The sequence below is a fragment of the Lycorma delicatula genome, chromosome 12 (genome assembly GCF_047948215.1).
Source record: "Lycorma delicatula isolate Av1 chromosome 12, ASM4794821v1, whole genome shotgun sequence".
Lineage (NCBI taxonomy): Eukaryota > Metazoa > Arthropoda > Insecta > Hemiptera > Fulgoridae > Lycorma > Lycorma delicatula.
In genome coordinates, this window is record NC_134466.1 from 1,501,831 (window position 1) to 1,529,321 (window position 27,491).

At 32.4% G+C, this 27,491-nt stretch overlaps 1 long non-coding RNA gene across 4 annotated transcripts in view; it reads right to left on the bottom strand.

Moving 5' to 3' along the window:
• LOC142333114 (uncharacterized) overlaps positions 1-27,491 on the bottom strand; it is a 120,973-nt gene that overhangs the window by 82,996 nt on the left and 10,486 nt on the right. For 2 of the 4 annotated variants that reach the window (XR_012758529.1, XR_012758528.1), the window contains exons 2-3: positions 19,844-19,945; positions 8,693-8,864 (exon numbers count right to left, since the gene is read on the bottom strand). This is a non-coding gene — a long non-coding RNA (uncharacterized LOC142333114). Of the gene's footprint in view, positions 1-7,527; positions 7,648-8,692; positions 8,865-19,843; positions 19,946-27,491 lie in introns of those variants that run through there. The other 2 variants (XR_012758531.1, XR_012758530.1) reach the window with 2 other exon arrangements.

Sequence of the window (27,491 nt, forward strand, 5' to 3'; positions counted from 1 at the left end):
TTATGGCTTCTTTCTTATGTTCTTCAATTGTTATTGTTGCTGTTTGGTTCCTGTACATGTTAGCAATTGTTCTTCTATCTCTGTATTTGAACCCTAATTTTTTTAAAATGCTGAACATTTTATTCCAGTCTACGTTATCGAAAGCCTTTTCTAGGTCTATAAACGCCAAGTATGTCGGTTTGTTTTTCTTTAATCTTCCTTCTACTATTAATCTGAGGCCTAAAATTGCTTCCCTTGTCCCTATACTTTTCCTGAAACCAAATTGGTCTTCTCCTAACACTTCTTCCACTCTCCTCTCAATTCTTCTGTATAAAATTCTAGTTAAGATTTTTGATGCATGACTAGTTAAACTAATCATTCTGTATTCTTCACATTTATCTGCCCCTGCTTTCTTTGGTATCATAACTATAACACTTTTTTTAAAGTCTGATGGAAATTCCCCATTTTCATAAATATTACACACCAGTTTGTATAATCTATCAATCGATTCCTCACCAGCACTGCGCAGTAATTCTACAGGTATTCCGTCTACAGGTTTAAAATAAAAGCAGATATACTAAAACGTGGGGAAAACAGGGAAAAAATCGTGTTATTTTCGTCTTGGGATGAAAATCTAATCGAAAATTATTTTTAAGAGAAGTTTTTTAAAAATAACTTCTACAGGAAACCACCAGTGGTGTCCTTTGTGCCACTTACATTCGCACAAAACAGTTCATTTATATCTATTTAAAAATCGTACGGTTAATTACGTGTTTCCACCTTTTGCTTGCATACCTCGCATTTAATCCATCCCCAGAAACAATGTAAAAAAGTAAGGTGATCTAGGTAGCGTCCACTTCATTTACCGGTAAATTTTTTATCTAAGCATCGTCTTGGTGCATCACTAATGAATTAAGACGATTCATAGATGAAATATTTACCGGTAAACGGATTGAACGTAGCCGTGAATATGTTGTTGTTCCGTCAAGTCGATAGATTTCAGTTCGTTTTATCGATGAGAAATTTTCAAGGGCTTTACGTTTAAAACTTGTTTAAAAATTCCGGATAATTTCTCCTTTTTGTTTTAATATGAAAGAGCCTATTAACAGGTTGTCGATCGTGCCGCACCAAACGTTGTCCGAAAGCGGTCGCTGGAAATTTAATTCGACTACAGTATGCGGGTTTTCTTCAGAACACCGATAAGTATTCGGTACGTTGTTTACGCCATTAAGAGGAAAAGTAGCTTCGTCCGAAAATAGAATAAATGGAATTAAGCGGTAACAATTATTAACCCGTTGATAAAATTGCAGTCGTCTGGTATTGTCACCGAGCCGGAAGGGTTGAACTTTTTGTACATAAGGAGTCATAATGCCGTAATGACTTCCATACACGATTTTGAGGAATATTACGTCCTGTAGAAATTCTTGGCGTGCTCGTAGTAGGATTAAGCTGTTAGCCGGTTGTAGCACCTGATGAATGTTTTCTGTTGCATCGCTGTTTATCGGTTGACGTTCAGATGAAACATGTGCTCTGGGAAGTGTTATTTTCACGAAGATTATTAAAAATTCCTCTAAAATACTTTACTAACCGTCCAGGATACCTACGTCGGTATTCTTCCGCTGAAGCCGGACCATTTCTATCGCAAAAAGCCGTACACAAAAATCATATCGGCATATTCTATGTGACTGAAGAGACGCCGTATTTTTTCAAAACAAAAAATTCCAAACAGAATTTCACTTGTTTAAATTCAATATCAATTGGAAAAATGTAGGTACAGTTTTTTTGTACAATAAACAAAAATACTACATAATATGATTTTCAAAATTAATTTAACGTAATCAAATTTTTGTCAAAAACAACTAAATCGCTAGGAATTATATATATACATGTATATACAGAGGCATATCTCTCCTGGATTGCACATACAAAATCCTGTCGAGAATCATATACAACCGATGCAAAGACCAACTTGAACTGGAACTTGGGGAATACCAAGGGGGATTTAGGCCATGGAGAGGTTACCCGGAGCAAATAATATCCCTAAAACTTATGATGGACTTATATAAAAGACGGAAAAAACAACTAATAATCACCTTCGTCGACTTTAAAAGGGCCTATGATTGTATACACCGACCATCCGTGCTGAATATTCTGAGAAACCTGGGCCTTCACCCTAAACTCGTAAACATGATAAAATTAACTTTAACCGATACCCAGTCCAGAGTGAAATTCAGAGGTGAACTCTCTCAACCCTTCTACATAAAAACTGGATTGAGGCAAGGAGACGGCCTCTCACCACTCCTTTTTAACTGCGCCCTTGAATTTGTCATGAGAAAATGGTACGAAATAAATCCCAAAAATATAAAAACGGGTACTAAGAAAAACTCCATCGCACTAAATCGCCTAGGATTTGCAGATGACCTCGCTCTTTTAGCAAATAATATTCAAGAAGCCAAAACACAAATCATGAGCCTTCAAAACCTAGCACAAAAGATAGGGCTTCATATCTCTTTCGAAAAAACTGAACTGATGGCCATAGATCCTCTGGTAATAGAGCGCATTACGGTAAACGATCAGAAAATTAAAATAGTAAAACGATTTAAATATCTAGGGGAAATAATAACTTATAATTTAAATGAAAAAGTGACACGGCAAAACAGGACAAATAAAATGATTAAATCCCAAAAATTAACTCGGTCAACATATAACAAAAAATGCCTTTCTGCTAAAACAAAACTTAAACATTATAAAACTGTAGTACAGCCAGAAGTCACCTACGGAAGCGAGACACTTTTCAAAATCACTCAGAAAAACCGAATTGAAAAAATTCTGAAAATAGAGAGGAGAATTGTCAGAACGTGTATCGATAAAAAACACAAAAAAGAAGGCCGATGGTGGATCGTGCCAAACGAGGTGGTGTATCGAGAAATAGAGCCTGTTACTGATACTATGCGGAAAAAAAGAATCTCTTTCTTCGGTCATCTCATAAGGACACCGCAAACAAGACCGTCAAGAAATATCATTGAAAAGCTCTGGTTCCAAAAGCTAGAAGTAGGATGGATCAAAGAAATTAGAGAAGATATGAAAGAATTGGGAATTTCCCTGACCGACCTACAGAATAAAACTGGAAAAATTACAAAGCTAAAAGCATTAGATTTAAACAAAAGACAGACAAACGACAAAATACAACGAAGAGGGTGTTTACGGATGAAGAAAAGAAAGCAAGATCTGAACGGATGAAGAAATACTGGGCAGCTCGGAAGAGTAAAATAACACGCTTTTCTCAGAAAAGATCCAACTAAAATTGACTTAAGTGGTTCCATGTTGGCCGTAAAAGCATAATAATAATAATAATAATAATATATACATGTGTGTGTGTGTGTGTGTGTGCATGTCAGAATATCGTATTTAGCGTATGTAAGCACTATTCCGGTTTGTATTACTGGATTAGTTCAGGGAAATGTACCGATTGCTAGGCAGGGGGTGGCAATTATCATTATCGAACAAACATTTGTGTACAACAATCCTAAATCCAATTTGGAATGGTAAAATCCTGCTGTGAAGTACTACAAGTGAGAGTAACGTTGACATCGTTCAGCGATATCGGAATAAGTTACTGAGAATTATAACAGAGGCTCCGTGGTTTACAAGAAACTCTAAGATACAGGGTTATCTGAGAGTTCGGAGCGTTCGAGAGGAAATAAAACGATTCATTAACAAGCACAAAATGAGACTGAACATCATACGAGCTAATTCGCAGTTCGAGTAATAGCGACAAAATTCGACATTTAAAAAGACTGCATTTATTGGAGTCGTAAGGTTCTTCGAAATTTGGATTAATCTACTACATTAGGTCATTATACTTTGTCAAAATATCTCGTTTTGTTTCGCCGTTTCATTTTGTTTTCATCATTTATTATTTTTTTTATTTCCTTGTACGAAGTAAAGGATCGCGAAAAATTTTCGGTTATCAGATCTCAATAGAAATATGCATTTTGACCATCCGCGAATCCATTTTGACTAGTTTCGGCGTGACGTCTGTGCAAACGTATGTACCCTTTTTTTTTTTAAAAAAAAGAGATGGAGGACCCCGTTTACGGGCGCCTAAGCAATGTCGGGCTCGCTAACAGGTTCCGCCAGTTATAACAAAGGGCGTATGTATACCTGCGCAGTACCGACTAAACCTCCATCCCTGGCTTCCCCCTTCCTGGGACTGCTTACGTATGTACCACGCATATCTCAAAAGGTTAGCTATAGGATGTTGAAATTTTTAATTTAGGATTGTTGTAACATCTAGTTGTGCAACGTCCCTTTTGATTGCGATCGACCGAATCAAAAACGTCCAAAAAAGCACAAAATCCCCAAAACCGCAGGTCTCAGTGAAACCTTTTCGGCGATATATCATAAGCGGTACTTATTTTCACCGGTTCCAGAGTTATAGCCAAACAAAATGTTCATCGATGAATTATTGGGATGTTACAAGAGGAAGGCACATCGGTTCGAATCAGACTTCATCTCCTTTTTTTAATTTTGTTTTCTTTCTTTTAATGTAAATATATCGATTTATTAATAATTATTAACTTCTGATTGTAAAAAAACTTTTACGGTAAATAATTATTCGATGATAACAATAAAAACAAATATCAGAATTTATTAATGAAATAACATTTTATGTACTTTTCATTTTTTTTTTAAATGCGTATATGTAAATTTAATAGGTGTACAAGGAAGTCATGAGAGGGTCCACGTCAAATTTTTTTCTCTTTTTTCTGATATTTCTTTGTTCGTTTGTTTTTTTTTTTGTGATTCCTTGTGTAACTGGGGGTATACTTCTTGGTATTTCTTTTTTTCCTTTTTACGTTACGGACTTAATTTCTCGGACTAATCGGTGTATTTAACTATTTATCTTTATTATATACTTTAATGAACTATAAAAGATATGTATACATAAGCGTACGTGTATTTTTTACAATTGTATTGTATTTACAATTCTTAAAAGGATTCGATGGAGACCTCTGTTTGCACGGCTTTTGTTTATTATAATCAAATTTATTTGCGGTTCAGATTGCAAATAAAAATAACTTGCTTTGAAACAAAAAATTAAAAAAAAAAGTGTAATTTGATTCGAATGGATTTCTAGTGAACTCCGGTTATTTGACGTTTATAAATGTACACGATACGTGTACATTTATAAAATCTATGCTCCTAAATGGAAATTCCTGTATTCCTAAATTATAATTTATCTTCATTACATTTTATACGTAAAAATTTTAAATATATTTAATTAAAATATATAAATAAAATAATTATCGAGATCGGATCAGGAGTTTCTGATATACGAATAAGATTTTTACAAATATGCAAACAGACGGATATTCTATTTTATAGGTTATAAAATCGACCGTCTATAATCATACATACGTCTTTATCTTAAAAAATTATTCCAGATATAATCTACTAAAAATGTTGAACATCTGCAGTATTTTAAAAAATAAATATTATATAGATAAAACGTAACATAAACCCCTCCGCTCGTAAAATAACAGAGATAAAAACTATCGTAAAAATGTACTTGAAACCAACACGTCTTAGAACAAGAGAAAATCAATTATAATAATAAATTTTGTCAGCAAAATTTTGGGTTAGGACTATGCGAGAGAGGAGAGGAAGAGAGAATAAATTTTATATAACATTCGATTAAAAAAGTTAATTACATTTTCTATTCGGGTTATAATCGAAGATCGATCGGAAATTAAAGAGATATACGACAGTAGAAAAATTATTATTTATTCAATAATGAAATTAAAACTATTTACCGACATAATCCCCGCTAAATGTAGCCATCTTTCCGTGAACTAAGGATTATTCAACTCGGTATCTAACCCGTTCTTATACCGCAATTTTTGACTCGATGGTTATTGCCGAATTTGGTGCTACGTAAAAACTTTTCGAGAGAACCGAACGAAAAAAAAACCTAATGGTGCGAGATCAGGACTGTAAGGTTAATGTGTTAAAAACTTCTGAATCGATTTCTGAATGACGTCCCACGTCTTTGAGAACTATTAAGGACTTTATCGCACAGATGAATTACGTTTTTTGTGAAAGAACAGGAACGATTCCTTTCCTTATAACAGAAGGAAATCGACATTTTGCAATGATAACTGTCGATAGTAAGTTGTTCTTTCAAATTAGTGACAATAAATTCAGCCTTTGTAATATCAAAGCAATTTTTTTTCCAAAAGAGTAACGGAATGAAAAAGCGCTTGAATGTCAGTCCTTATGAAAAGTAACATTGTAACTTCCATTATTTTTAAACTAATTAATTTTAATTTCGATTATCTAAAAAGGATAATCACAATTTCATTTTTACTTCCTTGTACGAAGTAAAGGAATCATTATTTACCATCCCTGATGCATTTTGACTAGTTTCGGCGTGACGTCTGTGTCTCGCATAACTCAAAAACGATTAGCCGTAGGATGTTGAAATTTTGGATTTAGGAGTGTCGTACTATCTAGTCGTGCACCTCCCCTTTTGATTATAATCGACCGGACCAAAAATGTCAAAAAAGCCCAAAATTCCATAAAATTGTATTTTGGACTTTTTCTAACTGCAGTAATAAGCCCTCATCGGGGGAGCTTTTCAACGATATATCATACGCGGTACTTATTTTCATCGGTTTCAGAGTTATAGCGAAATAAAATTTTAATTAATGAAATATTTAGATCTTACAAGAGGATGGCGCATCGATTAAATTACGACTTGATATGCTTTTTATTATTAACTTTTTTTTTTTAATTTAAATATATGGATTTATTAACAATTATTAACCTCCGATTGTAAAAAAACAACTTTTACAATAATTAATAATCCGATAATAAGAATAAAACAAAAACAAAAAATATGAAAAAAATCAGAAGTTATTAGTGAAATAAAATTTTACGTACTTTTACTTAATTACGGGTTTATGTACTTTTTTAATTTTATGTACTCACCACACACCTACTTGAGCGTCGTACTAATATAAAAATGCTGTTACGGACAAATAATGTGAAAATACGGAAATAATCTGATGCGATGTGGCGCCTACCCCGATGCAATTATGTAACCGTCAACTTTATTATAGAATTCGAAAATCGTATCTTATTTTCAAATGAAGTGCGGCATAAAATGCGTATACGTTATTTAATAGGCGTCTAAGGAAGGCGTGTGGTATCCGTATCAGATTTTTTATAAATAATCTTTGATCTCATTTCGACTTTTTTTTGTCTATTTCAATTAAAAAATACAACAGATTAAAGATGCGATGAATGTAAAACCTGAAGCGTATATTTATTTATATTCACATATACGCGAAAAGAAACTCGCATAAAAGTTCCAAAAAGTAAAAGAAATATTTTTACGGCAGTTCTAAAACAGCGAAGAATTTTTATCGAAGATTATTTTAGTACAAGTAAAAGTAAAAGAGAAAGTTAGGTAAAGAAAATTTTCCGATGAAAGGAAACAAGAAACAAGTGTGGAGCATAAAAAGGTAACGGGAAACATAGCTGTTAAAAACAATGAACACAGAAACGATAACCTAATTTGAACTGTGTAAACAAGCCGAGACTGACCGCTGTATTTCATAAGCTTCGTTCTGTCACCACGTAATTTCTCTGCGCTCCCCACCCCTGCAACAAACGTCCGGATAAACAACAAACCTTCAAACGCCACAGCAAAAATAAATTACGAAAACTAGCCCGCCCTCTAAAGTGCACTTCCTAGACTGCATTGTTTCATCTCTCGTAACACAACCAACCGACCAACGACAGCTTAATATTTATGTTTGTGTTCGCAAACACACATTTAGTATGGATTTAATTCAAAAATTATAATTAGAGATCACAAAGTAACATATAATTAACAGAGCTGCCATACAGCTCTGAGCTGAGTTACAGCTCAGGCATCACTCCATAATCTGTAATACTTATATGAGTTTTACGCGTTAAAAAAAAAATAATACGCAAACGGGGGTACCGCACAGCGCTACTAGTTTAACCTTGACCAAAGACTGGTGTGGCGGCGATTGGAGAGGGTGACTCGCATATCACATCGCAAAGTAAAATGTAGACAGCGCGTCGGCATGCAGTTCCGTATATGATTGCAGGATGTTTATAACGTTATCCGACATGAATTAAACGAACATTTATAATAGGTTTTTTTTAAGTTAATTTATTTTACTCGCAATTACAACATCCAGAGTACCCGCATATTTTTTTTTTCTTTTCCTCCGGACCAACCGTTATGTATCGTCGCTTCACAGAATGAGATGAAATAGCAATTTTATAGCGTGTGAAAATATCATGCCTGACCGGGATTCGAACTCGCGACCTCTGGATGAAAGGCCGAGACGCTATCACTCGCACCACGCGAGTTAACCGCTCACTATCACGCGCATTTTTTTTAAATTGTTTTTTTTCACGTTATGAATTTTGATAATAATGTAATGTAAGCGTAACCCGAAATCGAACCCAGAAAGTTTTATCCGACAGTACTATCTTCTCGCAATTATTATTTTCATACTGTTTACTATAATAAAATTAATATTAACCCGTAATTTAACAATCTGTTTTATTTTATTCGTTTATTACAATAAATGAAGCTAAATGTATTATAAAAATGACATTAGAGGTTACATATTAATGAAACGTGTAAATAGATTAGATTTTTTTTTACCTCCGGGTCCACAGTTAAGTTATCGCTTCAGAGGATGAGATGAACAATTTGTAGCGCGTGTGAAAATGCCATGCCTGACCGGGTTCGAACCTGGGACCTCCGGATGAAAGGCCGAGACGCTACCACTCGCGCCACGGAGGCCGGAAAATAGATTAGGTTGCATAATATTAACCTAAAATACAGAAACATCTTATATTACAGATATAAATTACAAAATAACTACAAATAAATTGAAAAAAGTAATAATTTAAATTTTTACTGAGGGCGGTAACATATATAATGAAGGGTCGGAAAGAAAAATGATGTATTAATTTAGTAATTAATATTTCTGAAAATCAAACAAATTCATGATGATCTTTTACTCTTTTTTCTATTTTCTTTTAAAAGAATACATTTTTTGTTATATAAGAGAATAAGTGTTTTTGATAAAAAAAAAACTGAAAAAAATCGGTTAAGATGACACAATGTAACGATATTTTTTTTAATATAATCGATTAAAAAAAATCGTCGATTTCGGAACAGTTACAATGAAAGAAGTTTCTAAAATTCTGTCATATTGGAAACCACATACTGTATTCATTCCATCAAAGTGGATTAATTTTTACCCCCCTATAAATCTCTGATGCGAGAGTAGTCTACCTACATTTGACTAGGGACTAATAGCTCTATCTACGCTATTATCTATTTTATACCTGAATATAAGTTTTAAATATTTAACTTTAACAGTAAAATGACTGCTAACTAAGATCCAATTAGCAACAGTTCCAAAGACTGGACTGCAGGTCTATATGCCATCATTAGGTAGCCTAACGAGGTAGCACAAGAAAAATTAGTTAAAAAATAAAAATTGATTCATTAAATTTTAATGTCCCTCATCTAGAGTTGAAAACGATTTGTTTGTTTACGTCACTTGTATGAAAGGGACAATTCTGTTCATACATTTTGTAAATTAATCATAGTAAACGATATTTTCTCATTAAAGCACAATAATTTTTTTGATTTATTTATAACTGGAAAATAACTGATGTTTTTTTTTTGTTGCAAACCCCAGAAATACATATATATGACAAATATCAGCACGCAGGAACCGATCAGAATAGATTACGTAATTGTAAATTTCTATGTTTGAGTTTATCGTTCAAAGAACTTTTATTCTGTTAATCCATATATCGATTGCATTCGTTGTAATTTTCCTTATATTATATAAGCCTTTTTTAATATTGTATCAAAAATGTATTCATAATCGATCGTTAGAATTGAAGTAATATACTCGTGCTTGTAATGAACCACCGTGACACATAATGTGTTTTTTCATTCCATTCTTTTTATATTCTCTTCTGAAGACGGGTGTAACAGGTGAAAACCTTTCGATATATTTTATCGATAAGAGATTGTAGATTGTTGTTATTATTATATAATTTTTATTTCTTTTTGCAGGGAAAAAGGATGGATATCATCAGATGTGGAAGAAATTTATAAATCATAAAGATTTATTATAATTAAAATTGTAATATTATCGTAATGTATAAGTCGTTTTTACTATATTATAAGCCTGTAATGTGATATGTATCGTAGACATAAATATTGTTAGGCTGTTCTTATCAAGGTTTTGCCACGGTTTCCCTTGATACAATAGGGCAAATGCCGGAACAGTTCGTTTAGTTTTCCGTGGAATTTAATCTTTGATATCATTATTCTCATCTAAAATAATAAAAATAAATATTTATTTATAATTTTATTTTTTGTAGTTTTTTTTTTTCATTACCTGCTTAATGCCGAATTAATGTGACCCCATTTAACCACTAAAAGTTGAAATTTAGCTCAAATACTTTTTACTTCCTTTACTTCGTACAAGGAAGTAAAACGGATTAATTTTCTATCGGCTAAATGGCGCTCTGCGGTATTACAGCAACCGTGTCCGTGCTGCATTATACATCGGTTTCAAAACAAGCGGAATGGCAGAGGAGGGCTGATCGCACGGCCACCAAGGAACCTGAACCTCATTAGATTTCTTTTTGGGAGGGCATGTGAAAATCATTATTCGGAAAAAAAATCCGCAACATCAACCATCTACAGAAGAGGGTTGTTGCAGTGCGACGGTAGCATACATTACACTCGACATCCTGACGAGTACGTGGGAAGAGCCGGATTACCGTCTGGACATTTGCAGGGCAACGAACGGTACATATATCGAAGTACACCAAGAAAAACTTCAGAATCTACCCGTTAAGAGTAGACACTAATGTACAGTAAGTAAGTTATACTACCTTAAATATAATGCCGTTTAAATCGTACTTGAAATCAAACAGTTCTTATATAAACACTCTGTATGTATATTTATTTGCGAGTAAAATCATATTTCTATGGTTTGCATAATTTTTCCATACGCAACAGACATCCACACGTGGATCTAACTTACGAAGGATATCTCTAAAGTAAATTTAAAGTAAAGTAAAGCGATTCAACGGAACATTTTGGCTGATAGGTTATATATAGTAAATACAATTTGATGCTGTGTTAATAAATTGTACTAAATCGCATTGAGGTTGTGTTTATTTTTTAGTATAATACAATTTTTAACTGATTTTAATTTTTTTTTTCATTTAATTAAATATTTTGTGACACTCATTGTCATGAATTTATCACGGTCATGTATTTATCATGATTTCCCTTGATCTATCCAGGAAAATCCTGAGCGGTTCTTTTACTTTCCCGTCTAAATAACGCAATAATAGAGCTGTAGTTCTAGAAGGAAAAAGTATCGTAATCTGTCCGATTTGGGCATATGCGATTTTCGCCGGATCTTGACGTTTTCGCATCTACGGAATCCAAAAAAACAGGATGGAAATTTTCCGAATGTTAATGTTCGTATGTACGAGTGTGAGAGTTCGGTGTTGGCCTCTAAATCTTCGACCAGATCAACCGGACCGATTTTGACCAAAGACGGTCAGTTTATTTCTATATATAGGGCGTTGATGCGTTAAATTTTCAACTTAAAAACTCAAGGGGGCGAGGCTGTAGAGCAAGGGCACCCTGAGTATCTCGAGATTTCACCTAATTAGTCATATTTTTTTAAAAAATAAAAATATTTGCGAAATCGCACACCTCCACCCCAATAAATGCTTTAAACTACTGCTATACGAGTATATTGTGACGTCAAAGGCGAGCGGTAAAATTAAATAATATTTAAAGTGTAAAAAAAATAATTCGGACTGGCCGGGTCTCGAACTCGATCGCCCGGTTAATTAAGTACCTGGTGCGTTAAGCCTCACAAGCTGCAACAATCTTCCGACGATATAAGCGAAATTTGTTCTGTAACTTGTGAAATACATTAGTGCCGATTGTTGCCTCTAGTACCGTCACACCTGCGCGAATTAAATACGGTATGCGCGCGCGCGCGCTTTAGTTAGAATCATTGAATTAAGTAAACGAATAAATATATTTAAATAAAATAATAAGTATTTTAAATTAAGTTGTGTGTGTAAGCCGTGCATCAGAATTAGAAATAATGGCTAATTGAAGACTACAGAATAAAAAATTCACAGTCCATTTATTTTATTCTATTTCTATAAAAAATTATATTTTATTTATATATTTTTGTAATTTTTTTTTTTTTTGAGTAAAATCAAAACTAGTAAACGGTCGCATAACTTCCCCAGATTTCCTCTTGACTGATTTTTATTTCAAATACGCCATTGATATTTAGAGTACAATCGCGAAATATTTTTAAATATCGAGTAATAAAATTCGAGTCAGATTTGAACCCCTTTGTCAAATTACGTTTTTACTATAAAAATTATGCAGTATTGAAAGTATATCGAGGAAAAAATCAAATTTCTTAGTAAAACATTTTGTTTCCTAGTCGATCTCCCCTTTATCAAATTATACTGCTTTAGATTATTTAAAATTTAAAAAATATATATATAAAGCTGTAATGAGGATTACTTGAAATTACAAAAAAAAACCTCAAGAAGAAAATATGTTTCTTCAATTAAAATTTAGATATGCTTAAATTCAAATAGTTGGCTGGCCAGGTAAAATTAAATAAGTCTTGTCTGGTAAGGTAAAATGTTTTGCCTTAATTCTTGCCAGTTTGGTAAAATTCAGCCAGACTGTAGATCCAAATAAAAGAGTAAACGCGATGGTTTTTCTTTTCTTTATGAAATCTGAAGTGAAAAATCGAAAGAAATTGGTTTGAGAACTGTATTTTCAGTAGTTTCTGAGAAATCACGGGTTAAAAGACAAACGATGTGTACATTTCCCGCATTATGCTTCCGTTACTGACCCGTTTCAAAAAGAAATTTAACATAGGTTGTTTATTTAAAAACGATTAAATTATTTCATTCTACATAAACAATATTACTGTGCCGATAAACTTTTAAATTATACCGATTAGAAAAGTAAAAAAAAAAAACTCAATTTCCTGTATCCTGTTAACCGTGTAAACAAATATAAATAATTAACGCCTTTTGAATTGTGAATTATTATATATTTAGTCGCTTAATTTAGTTATCTCGATATTATTTCATCTGTTTTTATATTTATGGACTTTAATCGAACCTAACTTTATTTTTTAATCGATAGTGAAATTTGTCATGCCGACCTGATTAAGGTTTTACCACGGTTTCCCTTGATCCATCCGCACAAATGCCGGGACAGTTCCTTTTTTTTATTAATGAAATAGCGTATTTACGCGTTCCCGAGTATTATATACTCTTATATAATATATTATTCTACACTAATCGGAATAAAAAAATTATTTATTAACTTAATTAAACCCCAAAAGAAAAATTTATAGAGGTATCTTTTACTTTCACGTCTCGATTGAAAGTAGATTAATAACTTTAGGCGACAGAACAATCAAATAGTGTAGTGCGGTGGTGTGTAGCTTTTATTTTATATATAGTCAGTTCGATTCACGGTAAGGGTGTGACATTTTTTATCATATGATCAACATCTACATTGATTCACTATAAATGTTGAATATCTCTCTAGAGAGACTAAATTTGAACCGCAGTTCTGCTACGTCAAATATTAGACGTAATAACAACTTCCTGTAACCGTGCACGTGACCGAATCGGTCGCTGTTACCATCTATCAATACGATGTTTATCGTTCATTTACTTTTTTTTTTCGATCGACGAATTAATTCACCGCAGAAGCTTACAAAGAAACTTCTAAAGCGGGAACGAGAAAATGGAAATTTGTAGCGTATGAAAAATACCGTGTCTGGTCGGGATTAGAACCCGGTACTCTGAATGAACGGCTACGGAAATCGAGTAATTAATTTTATTTTTCGTTTTTAAGTCGGTTCAGCTATTAATTGATTGTTTTGTTATACGTTTACCATAACTAGGCGGCAATTCGGCCCACGACTTTCAGTGTAACAGGGGGAGCAGTTCTTTTTCCGTTGTTACAATCTTCATTCGTTTTATTTATTTAATTTTAAATATTTAGCGATATTTGGTATCAAATTTCTATGCGCGCGCGTGCGATTGTTTTAACGTGTACATTTAAATGTACAACGTGTACATTTTAACGTGTATATTAATAATAAAGTCACCTGATTTGAGGTTTGTCCGAAATGGAACGTTAAATAAACGGTAACTATCAGTTCTATTTTATTTATCGTAAATACAGGGTGATTTAGGAGGAAAGGGAAATAATTTGGGAACCGATTCTAGATTTTGAAATAAAGGAAAAAGTTCACGTACAAACATATGTCCGAAAACGTTTCTTTGTAAAGTTACGGCTAGCATAGATTTCGCTCGGATTTCAGTTCCCCGGTGAAATAAGTCATACTGAAATTTTTAAGGCGTTATATAAGGGGTAAAATTGATGTTTTTGACCTGAAAAATAGAATAAAAAAAAACAACAGAACTATCATCCCTTATTTTCACGATATCCAGCGTAGAACACAAAAGTTCAGTAACGAAAACCACGTTTTTTTAGGTTTGAAGTAGAATATGTTAAACAAACTTGTAGAGCGTTTAATTCTGAAAAAAATCGTTGTAATATACTCTATGGAAAAAAACTTTAAGGATTTGTAAAAATAAAAACAAGTTTTCTTTTTTTTAGTAAAATATGTTTAAACTTTGAAAAAATAATTTTAATTTACTTTTAAAAAAAAATACTCACTGTGGTTTATATATTTTTTTAAATTGGAAAATTCCACCCCAAAAATTTTTCCCCGTGACACGTTCTAGTAAGAAAGGGCCTAATTTTTTGTCGATCGTGCCGCATCAAACGTTCACCGAAAATTACGGCTGGAAATTTGATCCGACTGGAGCGTGTGGTTTTCTTCACACCACCGATGTGAATTTCACGTGTTGTTTACGCCGTTACGGATACAAGCAGCTTCGTCCGAAGATAGTACGAACGAGATTTAAAAGTAATTATGTTAACCCGCTGAAAAAACTCTTCCGGCACGGTCACCAAGCTTGAGGTGTTGTATTTTCTGGCCGTGACAAGGATTCAGTCCTTGACCGTGTAATGTCCTCCGTACTGTACTTTGTAGAATTGTCAAGTAGCGTAGAAATTCTTCCCGAGCTCGTTTTGGAACTAAACTGTACTACTTGAAGAATTTATTTCTTTTCATCGGCTTGTAACGGTTGGCGTTCAGATGAAACACGAGTGCTGCGAAGTGTGCTATTCTCACGAAGATTATTAAATTCTACGAATCAGTTTGTTGTTTGCGATCTAAATTTATTACGCTAAAAAGTTGTTTTTAATTTTCATAAATTCATTCGCTGTTTTCTGTTAAATTTTGTTCCGTTTTGTTTTTAATAATAAAAGTTGATATTTTTTTTTGTTTTTTGTAACTTCATTTCATCAATTTTCTCAAAATTAAGTTCTCTACATGTTTTCTTAATAGAATTTAAGCATTTTTCAGTCGTTTAACAAACTTATTGTACTTCAAACCTAAAAAAACCCTGTTTTTCGTCACTGAATTTTTCTGTTTTACGGCGGTTATCGTAAAATCTATGGGAGATACAATATTGGGACCTGCTTTATTCGATTTTTCATAAGAACCCGTCAAAAGTTTACTCCTTTCATGACCCCCTTAAAAATTAAGACGTTTCGGTCAGTCTGTTTTAGGTTTTACACGATAAGGTTTCCGATTTAAGTCGTGAAGAATCTTACAAGATGTGTATTTTACACGATCTTGGTGCGATAATTTACCCTATAGATTTTTTCGGACAGGCAGATATTCTTTTTTGAATACGGGCTATGGCCTACGGAGTCCTGACGAAAGGTGGCCTATTTCGTTTTGAGTTTGAAACGGACTCCGTTGTGCGTCGTTTTTTAACCCAATCGTGTACTACTACTATTTATCGGGATACTGACGTTTCTCTTGAAAGGATCCAATCCAAAGCGTCCTCGATAGCAGCCCTTTCCTCGATGGAATACTGTATTTTAGAATAAACATAATCGTAAAGAACGAAACTATATCGCACTGTAGCTGGAACAGTTTACAACCGACAAAAATAGACTATTAGTAATGGCAGTGTTAAACGCGACGCTAAAATAACTGCAGTTCGAGCTGATTAGGTTTGATTTTAAGTCGCTCGCCCGGTATTACAATATTGAAAAAGCTGCTTCAGAAGACCTTGTATTTTTCTCAAAAGTCTGTATAAGTGTATATTTATTTATACATATATTCAAATATTAATCCTTTAGGCCTTTTTTTTTGAAAAAACGTGCTTAAATTAAAATATGAATTTAAATAGTTCTATGTGAATTTTTGTTTTGTACCGGTAAATGATTCGTGTTTTAGTAAATTAAAAATTCTGACGTTTCCCCGCATTTACGAACGGTAACATTTGTTAAGAAGTAAACGTATATAATATTTAATAAAAATTAAAAATTGTAATTATGTAGTAACGGTTTTCTTCATTTGCGCGCGCGGGTGTGCGTGCGTGCGAACTCTTGCATTACTGATAAAGACATATACACATATAGTTTTATCAAGCTGTAACATTAGATTTTATTAAATAATAGAAAGCTTCATCAACAACCTCTTGTAAATAAATTTGTACCTTCAAAACTAGATTGTATGTTAGTTAAATCTAGTTTTGAAGGTACAAATTTATTTACTGAAATACATAATTTGTGCTAGATTTAAAAAAATTCAGATTATAATAAAAGCGAAGTGTTTAATAAAAAAAATTAAATATAAATAAAATAAATGTAATAAGTAAATTCCTTATAGTAATAAATGCTTTAATAGAAAAACAATAGTTCGATAGGCAATGATAAAATAAAACAATAATTTATAAAATTGTATGGTTCATACGCTCTCAGAGGTAATTATTTTTTTGTTTAATTTTATTGGGATGACGCATAGTAAAAACAACTTGTCAGTCTGACTACTGCGATGACGGTGCGGGGAGAGGGGGGAGATGAAACAAATGCAGCAGGTGGCTAAATTCACTCTGATTGGCTACCCTCGGACAGTACTGGTCACGCGATGGTACAACAATTCAAATACAACCGTAAATGTGCGTACATGTGTACGTATGTGTGTGTGTGTGTGTGTTACTGTCGAATAAAGTCAAAGTTAATATCCCTATTATATTTCTTATATAGACGTTGGATATAATTAAATTAAATCAAGATTTGTTGATCATTTTATATCTATTATTACATTTTATTTAAAATAATAATTAATCTCCCTTAATTTTAATAATTTTTTTTAAAAATATTACGATTAAATTTATCAGTTTTGTAAAGTAATTAAGAGAAGAGAGAGCGAGAGAGACCCTCTGTCTCGCTTCCTCTCCATCGCTGATCCCCCTACCAACCCCTCTCACAATTTCTCTCCATCACCCTCGCTCTCTTACACTACCCGCTCTGTCTCACTCGACCCCTCTCTCTACCAGTCACTCTCTCACTCTCCCCCTCCGTCAATCTCTCTCGCTGTATGCGGTGGGCTACTTAAACATGTTTGTATTTTTTCAATTTTCTCACTCAAAGTGCATTTTTACAAAAACTTTGTAATAAAAAAATTGACCGTTAAGGTTTTCGACACTTTTTAAATTTATTAATGCCTTTCCGTTCGTGAAAAAGCTTTAAAAAATTTCTCGTTGGAATTATAACAAAAAAAACGGTAACTGTAAATGAAAAATTTACGTAAAATTTAACCTCTGATCCAAAGATTTTTCCCGACGAGAAGAAAAGTTACAACGTCGTTTGTAGTAATAAAAAATTATGCGTATAGAATTTTATTTCGAAAATACGAGTACATCGTTAAATTATGTTTCTTCAATTTTTTTTTTAATTTCAGTGCTCCTTTGATCGGCCAAATAAACATAGTTTTTTTTTGTAATCTCTTTATTTTGCGTCGTTTATAATTGTACGTAAAGAATTAGATGAACAATGTTAGATCAACAATGTTGTGATTTTTTTTTAATTTAGCTTAAAAAATATAAAGTAAACACGGGAAATGTTAAATATAAAAATTTGTAATGACTGTTTCTTGTATATATGTCGTACACTTTTTACGAATAATTTCTGCTTTAAATATTATGTACGCATAATTATTAAGATGATACACGATTATACAGAGTCCTTGTCGAACTCATATTATAAAATATTGGTTGCCTTCTACAAACTCACTACCTATGTTTTTTTCCTTTCTTACTTATATTATTAAATATATATATATATTAAATAAAAACTACGCCGATAAATTTCTAAAAATATTTTTACAAATTTATTAAAACGATTATTTGTTACTTTCTTTCCTATCAAAAAATATTTTTTTTTTCAAATTTTTGTGTTATTCCCGAGACATTCATTTATGAATATTTAACGTGTTAAATTACATATTATTAACATTATACGTTTATATAACTTAAATTTTCCTAATTAACATATTTTTAATATGTAAAATATGTTAATTTTATCACTGCTGTCTAATTCATACAAAAATTAACAAATTTTAGAGTAGCCAAGCTGCAAACCCATTAATAACGCGATAATTTTTAATCGCAACATATAGAGTTAAGTTTATCGTTATTTTTTTAAATTTTAAATTCCCACACACACAACAAAAATCAACCGGATCATTTATGCACTCCTTGACATATTTATTTACTAATATAACATACCTGACACAATAACTGTAAATCACAAAACAGAATGAAACCTCAGTAGTGTACACTCACTGTCGTTCTAACAATACAATACTGGTGTGTTAATTGTATGACAGAATAAAGTTCTGTGCTGAAATGTAGGGATCTACAGTAAATGTAGATCATGCATATACAGTTATTGCCTTCATAATATTATGTTTGTACCCTACTCTCTGTTAGAGATGATTAAAATATTCTTTTATGTACGTAAGTTAAAGAAAAAGACATAGAATTTCGTAAAATCAATATTTAAAAATATTGTCACTAAAAACTGTGATCGATGGAAATATTCTGAATTCATTTTTCAATTCGGCAAAAAGGTTACATTAGGAACACAATAAAACTTTCAATCGCCAAAACTTTGTTTATTAGAGTAAGCGGACACCGAATTAACCCGCAACCTTTTTTTTTTGTATGAGAAATGTATTTCGTCCCATGAGAAAAACCCCAAGTCTAACTGTAACTAGAACTCAGTCCCGCCCGAATAAAACACTATTTGTAACAAATTTACATATGTCAGTTATTTCATAACCTAATTTTTATGATATACGATTTATTACGTAAATTATCTTTTAATTTAATTATTCTTATTTTCTTAAAACGATTCGTTTCTAAATTATACACATGTTCTTAATTTTAATAATAATTTTTGATATATTTAATATTGTTACGGAATCTCAACTTTTTTTTTTTAGATTGCACTTTTTTGGTTCATAATTAATTTCAAACAATTTTTTTTCAGTTTAATGTAAAATAACTTGATCTTTTATTTTAGTTTTTTTACATCGACCTTTACCGATTGTAACTTTCATGATGAAATTAATCTTTTGATATATGTTTCATAAAATCGATGTTTCCATTTTGAAGTTAAGCACGTCATCCAAGTATAAAACTACCCACCAGTAGTAGAAAAGTAAAATTAATTCGATCACAATTTCCGAGAAAAAACTACTTAAGATAAACTTATTTTATTAATTTTTAATTAAACGATATGAAATAAGAAATTCATAATTACCAGAAAGGAAGAATACCGCTGTAGATTTTCAAGTTTATCCAGAAACAACCGTTCAGAGTATGTGTATTGTTCTCGGGTAGTTTGTATTTCAATTTTTGTAACCTGAAAAATCCCGATTTTTTAATTAATTAAATAAACCGTACCGATTAAAAAGAACTAACAAATGAATTAGAGACTTACACGTGTGTTGAATAAGTAATAATAGTAATAATAATAATTAGATACGTAAATATACCGGCATATTTTAATAGGAAATCAAATTTAGTTAAGATGAATAAAAAAGAGGAGGTTTAATTACGACTTATGTATTTAATAGTTTGTTATCCGTAACCTCAATCGTTTAAAAACAAATAGAACTATAAAAATTTATTTCTGTAATTTGGTTAAAATTTCGCTTTCTGTTGGAATTTCATCTAGATCTGTTTGTAACTTAAAAATTATAGATAATATTCTTGCACCTTTCTCAGCTAATCGGTACAAAAAAAGCACACCGTCGAGGAAAGAACTTAAAGATTTGTAATAAGATCTTTCAAACAGAAAAATAACAGAGTGTGAAATATAATCTTTTAACGTCAATTTAATCCTGAATTTTCGTAAGAAATCTTGCCTACTGCAACGACGAGACCAACCGCTGAAACATTTTAACTAACATCTAAGCAGTAATTTTTCAGTTTTTCTTTGATTTTTTTTTTTTAGAATAATCAGAGCATTTTACGTAAATATAATTTTGAAATTAGTACAGATATAACCGATTCTAACTAAAACAAGGTGACAAAACGAGAAAAAATAAAGCAAATGAAAATAAATATACAAAAGTGTGAAATCAATTCTTAATCAAAAACAGAGTCGTAACGTAAAATTAAGTGTTACTATCTTTTTTTAAATATCAATCAGGAATTTAAAAAAAATTGTATTATTAATCTTTTCTTTTTTAGATGTAACACGACCTACATGCTATTAGAGAAGAGGTAGCGCCGGCTACCTTACCTGCTAGACTAAAAGTTCCAGATTCGATCGATATCTGGAACTGCAGTTTTTTTTTTTGAGAAGATGAACAAAAGATTTGCTTCTTTTTGAGAAGACGAACAGTAATCTTCTCAAAAAGAAAAAAACAGAACCGCATCTTTTACGATGTAAATTATAGAAACCACGAACAGTACGCAAGGAGGTAATGAATGATTAGTATTATCTCTAAATTTCACGGTTCGGCCCGTCTACAATATCCAAATCGAATGGGTGTGTAAGAGCGTACATACACACGTAGATCTATTTATTAGTTCACTTTATTATACGTATAAAGCCTAATTTTATTTTATTTAGATCTTTTAAAATATATTTCGTCGTTTTTAACTAATACCTGGCTCTCGATGAACGAAACAGTTTAATCCAAAAATTATATTGAAAGTTCTTTGAGTGACGTGGAATTAAATTTTGTCGGATGTCGGATTTTTGTAATCTATTTTGTCACCTCCGTAATAGAACAACCGAATGATATACTGAGGGTTTTGGGTTCGATTCTTGGCTTGGATTTAAGCTCACATGTTTAATGCCTATCTGGGTATTGCCAGTTAAAAGAACGTTACTCGTAGTCTGAAGATCTAAGGTTTTTTCTCAGCTTGGAGAGGGTTTGCAGCAGCGTAATATGCTTATAATTAAAAAAAAAAAAAAAAAAAAAAATTATTCATAACGTTAAGACACTGTAGTTGATAGTTAGTTGCCGCACAGAATTACTTGCGTAATGTTTCTGTCTCAGATCGCTTATATTCATATAAATATTAGATACGGAATCGATTTATTCTTCCTACAGTTCAGATTTACTGACGTAAATAAGTTCATAATAAAAATGTTAATAAAGAACCGATTGGATACGCTGGAGAGGTCTCGGGTTAGTTTCTCAATTTAGACGTAACTTACAAATCTACAGGGTAACCAGATTAAAAAAAAAACTGAAGATACTGGGTTCCACTCTTTCAATTAGCGGTTTTTTATATTTTATTCTTAATCTGCACATAAAAATAATTCTTAAGGCGACAACAAATTCAAAAATCAATAAATAAATAAAAACCATCAAAAGGTAAAGCGAAAAGTTGCGCGTCTTATTTTATATTTTTGACTTCATTTAATTTAATTGTTTTATAAGATAACTCAATTCTCTATCGCGTAAGGGATTTATTTATTAAAGCGCGTCAGACTGTTAAACTTGAACCTTTGTAGTCGGCTGGAGTGAGTAATATTTTACATAACTGTGTTCAACAACGGGCGCTGGCCAGACAGCGCGGGAAGGGACTTGTGATCTTAATACGCATTATTAAAACAAATATTCATAATCTATTTTATATTAAACAATTTATTAATCTAAACTGCCAACAAATTAATATCCGGTTATTTTTTTCTCTTTATTTATGAAATGAATTTTCAGCCTGTCTGGGATTAGGGATTCGAAACCAGAACCTTTTGCAACATATCTTTATTTTCAAACGGTTTTTTTAATACAAGAATCAACAGTGTAATTTATTTATTAATCTATCTTATTGTACGCATTTTAAAATGTAACAATTGTATTTGTTAAAATGGAATATTTGAGTAGACAATGATACGTAGTTTGTTTATTTTGTATAAATAAGGAAAGGATAAAGACGATTTTCGAGTTTAATATCGCACTCAATAGTCTCTAAGGGAAGGGTGTGTGTGTGTGTGTGTGCGCGCGTGTATGTGTGTGTTTTAAACGATGGCAGATTGTGTAATGGAAAACTACAGCTGCTTTTTTTTCCAAGAAAATGTGGCTCTCTACATTTTCATATAGCAATGATGGAGGCGCCTTCCTTGTTAAAATATTCCGGAGGTAAACTGGTCCCCCGTTCGGATCTCCGGGTGGGGACTACTAAGGAAGGGGTCACCAGAAAATTAAAAAATAACATTCTACGAGTCGGGGCGTGGAATGTTAGAAGTTTAAAAAAGATTGGTAGGCTACAAAATTAAAAAAAACAAATTGTTAGGGATGTAGGATGTAGGGGGTATACTGAAATGAAACGACTAGCACTAGATAGGGAATCTTGGAGAGCTGCATCAAAACAGTCAAATGACTGAAAACAAAAAAAAACATCAGTAACCAACCACTACACAGCCATAATAAAAAAAAAAAATAATAAATGTATTGTCTGACGATCAGTTCCGTGAATCTGTCGACAACGTTGATTTTGTTGTCCTTGGATGATTGCAAGAAAAAAAAAACAGTAATATAAAATTCAACTAACATGTTTTCAAACAGTTGCCGAAGGTCACATATTGCTGGATGGCAACTGGCATACACACTACCCAAATTAGTTTATCACTTACAAACTGCTGACACATCATAATTTGTAATATACCGTACGGTTAACACGCACCCACGCGTCCACACCACCATAACATGAGTAACACAAAAGAAATTTATTTATTTATTTTCTGATATCAAGATTTACTCAAAACTACACACAAAGTAGTTTTTTCTTTCCAGAATTTTTATTTTTAAAAACAAATGTTAGTAAGCCTTAACATTGATATTTTTGTCTAAAGTTTTTAATCGACGAACAAATGTTTTATTTTTTCTAGTATTTCACAAATATATATTTTTTTTCTTTTATATGTAAAATTTTCCACCCGTATCAGCCTCCCCCAATATCTGTTGATGATAATTTAATAATCGATTAAAAGTTGTCAAAAATAGTTGTAATTTAATTATTTTAAATTCCACTTTTTTTGAAGATTTTTTCTTTAATATGATTTTATTCAAAAATAAATTTGATAAAATAAAGAAATAAAGGCGTATTTTTTCAGAACAAAACATTTTCAAATAACAAAAAAATATGGAAAGAAAAAAAGTTTCTCATAATTAGTAATAACCTATGGTTTTTTTTTTTTTTTTATTTACAGTCGCATCAACAATTAAAATGCTGATATCCGTGGTGGAGTGGTAGCGATTCAGCCTTTCATCCGGATGTCCTGAGTTCGTATCCCAGTCAGGCATGGCATTTTTTCATATGCTACAAATTTCCATTATCATACGGCGAAATGACTAACACAGTCGATGCCCTTCATCTCAAAAAAAAAAGAAGTCATTGGCAAGACTGGGGTGTAACAAAAATTGCAAAGGATTGCTAAGTGAACCGGTAAACGTGTAGTCTTAAATAGACTCAGGCCTACCGCGCACCTACCCCTCGGGGTTGTCTAGTGGTGAACTCGTCATCGCAAATCAACTGATTTTGAAGTCTAGTTCTAAAGTTCAAATCCTAGTAAAGGCAGGTTACTTTTAAACGGATTTGAATACTACATTCAAATTGGGTATATTCAGTTGGGTTTCAATTAACCAAACACCTCAGAGACGGTCGACCTGAAATAAAGTTACTAGTAAACAAGTTTCTAGTAAATTCAAGTTACTAGTAAACACATAATTATATGAACAGCTGATTTATATTAGGTATTAATAACTTTAGTTTATTGTTGCCCCGTGAGACGTAAACAAAGTTTTGTGAAACGAGTTTTTGTTGTTCTTTACAAAAACTAGCGATACTAATTACGAGCAACGTTCTCCGATCAAGTTTTACGTTAAACTCTGTTAGAATGCTACTAAAAATTACCAAAATTGAAAAGGGCATATGGAGATGACGTTCTGACACGAGCCCAAGTTTTTAGATGGTTTAACGCATTTTCAGATGGCCGAGAATCAGTTGCGGACGATCCACGCTCTGGAAGATCGTTAACGTCAAAAAGTGACGATAATGTAGAGCGAATCAGAGACATGATATGGTACGACCGGCGATTAACCGTCAGAATGATTGCACAACAATTAAATTTGAAGCATATCATAGTCCGTCAAATTTTGACAAACGAATTGGACGTGAAAAAAGTTTGTGCAAAATCGGTCCCAAAAAACCTCACTGTTGAACAGAAAAACAACAGGGTGGAAGTGTGACGTGATTTTCTAGAGCGAATTGAAACCGATCCTGATTTTCTAAAAATATGTTATTATTGGTGATGAATCTTGGATATTTGAGTACGACCCAGAAACAAAATGCCATAGCAAGGAGTGGCACACTTCAAACTCATCGTGTCCCAAAAAAGCAAAAATGAGCAGATCAAAAATCAAAACCGTGCTAATTTGTTTCTTCAATAGTAATGGCATTGTCCATAAGGAGTTTTTGCCAAACAGGACAGACAGTAGATCAATATGTTTACAAAGAAATTCTTGAAAGACTGCAGAAAAGAGTTGCTTGCATGAAACCAGCCATCAAAAACAACTGGATGCTGCATCATGAGAATGCACCTTGTCACACTTAATGAGTTTTTGACAAAAAAAAGCATTCCTGTAGTTCCTCAACCACCTTATTCACCTAACTTGTTCCCTGCAACGTTTTCCTATCCCCGACTTTAAAAAGCATCTCAAAGGACAGCATTTTTGAACAGTAGAAAACATTTTAAAAAATGTAACCGACTCTCTGAAGGATATTCTGGTTTCTGAGTTCCCACACCGTTATGAAGAGTGGAAAAACCATTTGAAGTGTTGCATGGCTTCCCAAGAGAATTATTTCAAAGGTGATAGAGTCCGTGTATAATTGGATTGTAAATAAAAAGTTTTTCTGAACCGGTCTCATTACTTTACTTACAAACCTCATATATCTACCGATCTGACAGCCAAAATACATCAGAAAATGCTGAAAGACATTTCCTGAAGTGATCCAAAGATAGTGATCACAAATGTCCTAGACTAAATTACAGTTATACTATTTCACAAGGTTTTCTAACTGTGATGAGTTGAAATATGGCAAAAAAGGATTTTTCTTGGTAAATAATTAGATTTTGTTTATTTATTCTCAACCGATTAATTCCTTTCAACATGAATATTTATATTATGAGTATTATATTTGGATAGTTAATAAGAAATAGTATGCGAATGACTGCAAACACCCTGTTCTTCAACTCTACTATTGCTTGTGTGAAGTGATCTAAAATGACTTTAAAAAAAAGAAGTTTGTAACCATAACAGACTATGTAAAATCAAAATTAATGGGTATCTATAAATCTATACTATTTTATAAGAGAAAGAGGGTTTTTGCTTGTTTGGGATAAACAAAAAAACTACTTGATCAATCACAACCAAATTTTTAGCATGTTTCTTGGCATGAGAAGGTTTTTAGATATTTCATCTCGAAAGATCTCAAAAATAAAATATATATATTTTATTTTTGCAAACTCAAACGCGTGTTTGCGTTTCTATCACTGTGTAAACTGGGTTTGAACTGAATGTTCAAATCAATCTAATTATATTTTTATAAAAATAATAGAATTAAATTTACATTAAATAAAATAATATTAAATAAATTAAAATAATTTCTGTTTAACAATAATGGGCTTCCTGTGGGAACTGTGTGTGAGGCTAGAGTGATGAGGTACGCAAACACCTGGTGAGAGGCTAGACCAATCTTCACCATCAACTGGTAACAAATGGAATGCTCCTGGGGCACTGTTTTGGGAGGTGCAATGGGATGCTATTATAATAACTCTCCACACAATTTTATAATTTTCAAAATTGTAACTGGGTATTTGTACCGCATTAGTTACCGTAGTTATTTTTATTCTATCTTTTGTAATTTAGTTTCTTTTTCAGGTTTCTATACAGCCTGAATACTATAATTATTATTTATCGGTATTATTCTCACAACCATGAAGATAACGTACACTGCACGGTTCAGGGGGTGGAGTTCTCTGGGTAGATGGGAATGGTGACCAAAGCAAGCTTTGTGGCTATAGGGTAGGCCTCAAAGCCCCAGGAAGCCCGAGGAGCCCCTGAGTTGGCTCCAGGATTTGTCTGGGCTGACCTGAGCCTCAAGGTTCCAGGTTCTGGCTAAACGGCTAATTACTTCATACTTTACATACTCATATAATTAAATATAAACCATTTTTTCTTTTAATATGGACTTATTTTAAATTATCTGGTTTTCTTTTTCAGTTGGATCGACTTATTCTTCCTCGAATTATAACTTCAAAAAGCTTTTTACTATTCAGATATTATCTATTAAAGATTATGTTTATTAACAGAAATAATGGGCGAAGTAAGAGTAATATCGCTTATCGGTATTTCTCACGCCTGATTTAGTTAAAATGAATGAGTGTCAACTGCAGACCACAGTTATTTCAGCTGGAACTTGTCATTCGTACATTTAAAAAATCTATTTACTAAAAAATGTCTCTAGAATAAACAAAACAACCTAGGAAAATACTCTGAATTTCCTAGGTAACATCCTAGGAAAATGTCCTGCAAAATTTGCAGTCTGACAATTTTGTGCTCATTTTCTCTTCCTTCACTATTGTGAATTTAAAATAATTAATTATTATTTTTATTTTTAGTAAAACAAGTGAAAACCATTAACGAGAGCTGTGAAAGCTGCTCGGAGGAATTCTAGACGAGGCAATAAGCTCCCCTTGGTAGCTGCACTGGTACTCTTAGGGTTTGCTAAATAGGAAAACAACCCTTCTATTCCGTCAAAACATCATGCATTTGGAAATGCCACGATTCTATCGGGTAAAAAGATTTAAAGAAAAAATATTTTTGGAAAATACGTGAGATAAAAATATTAACATATGCACATAAATGCAATAAAAAATAAACTAA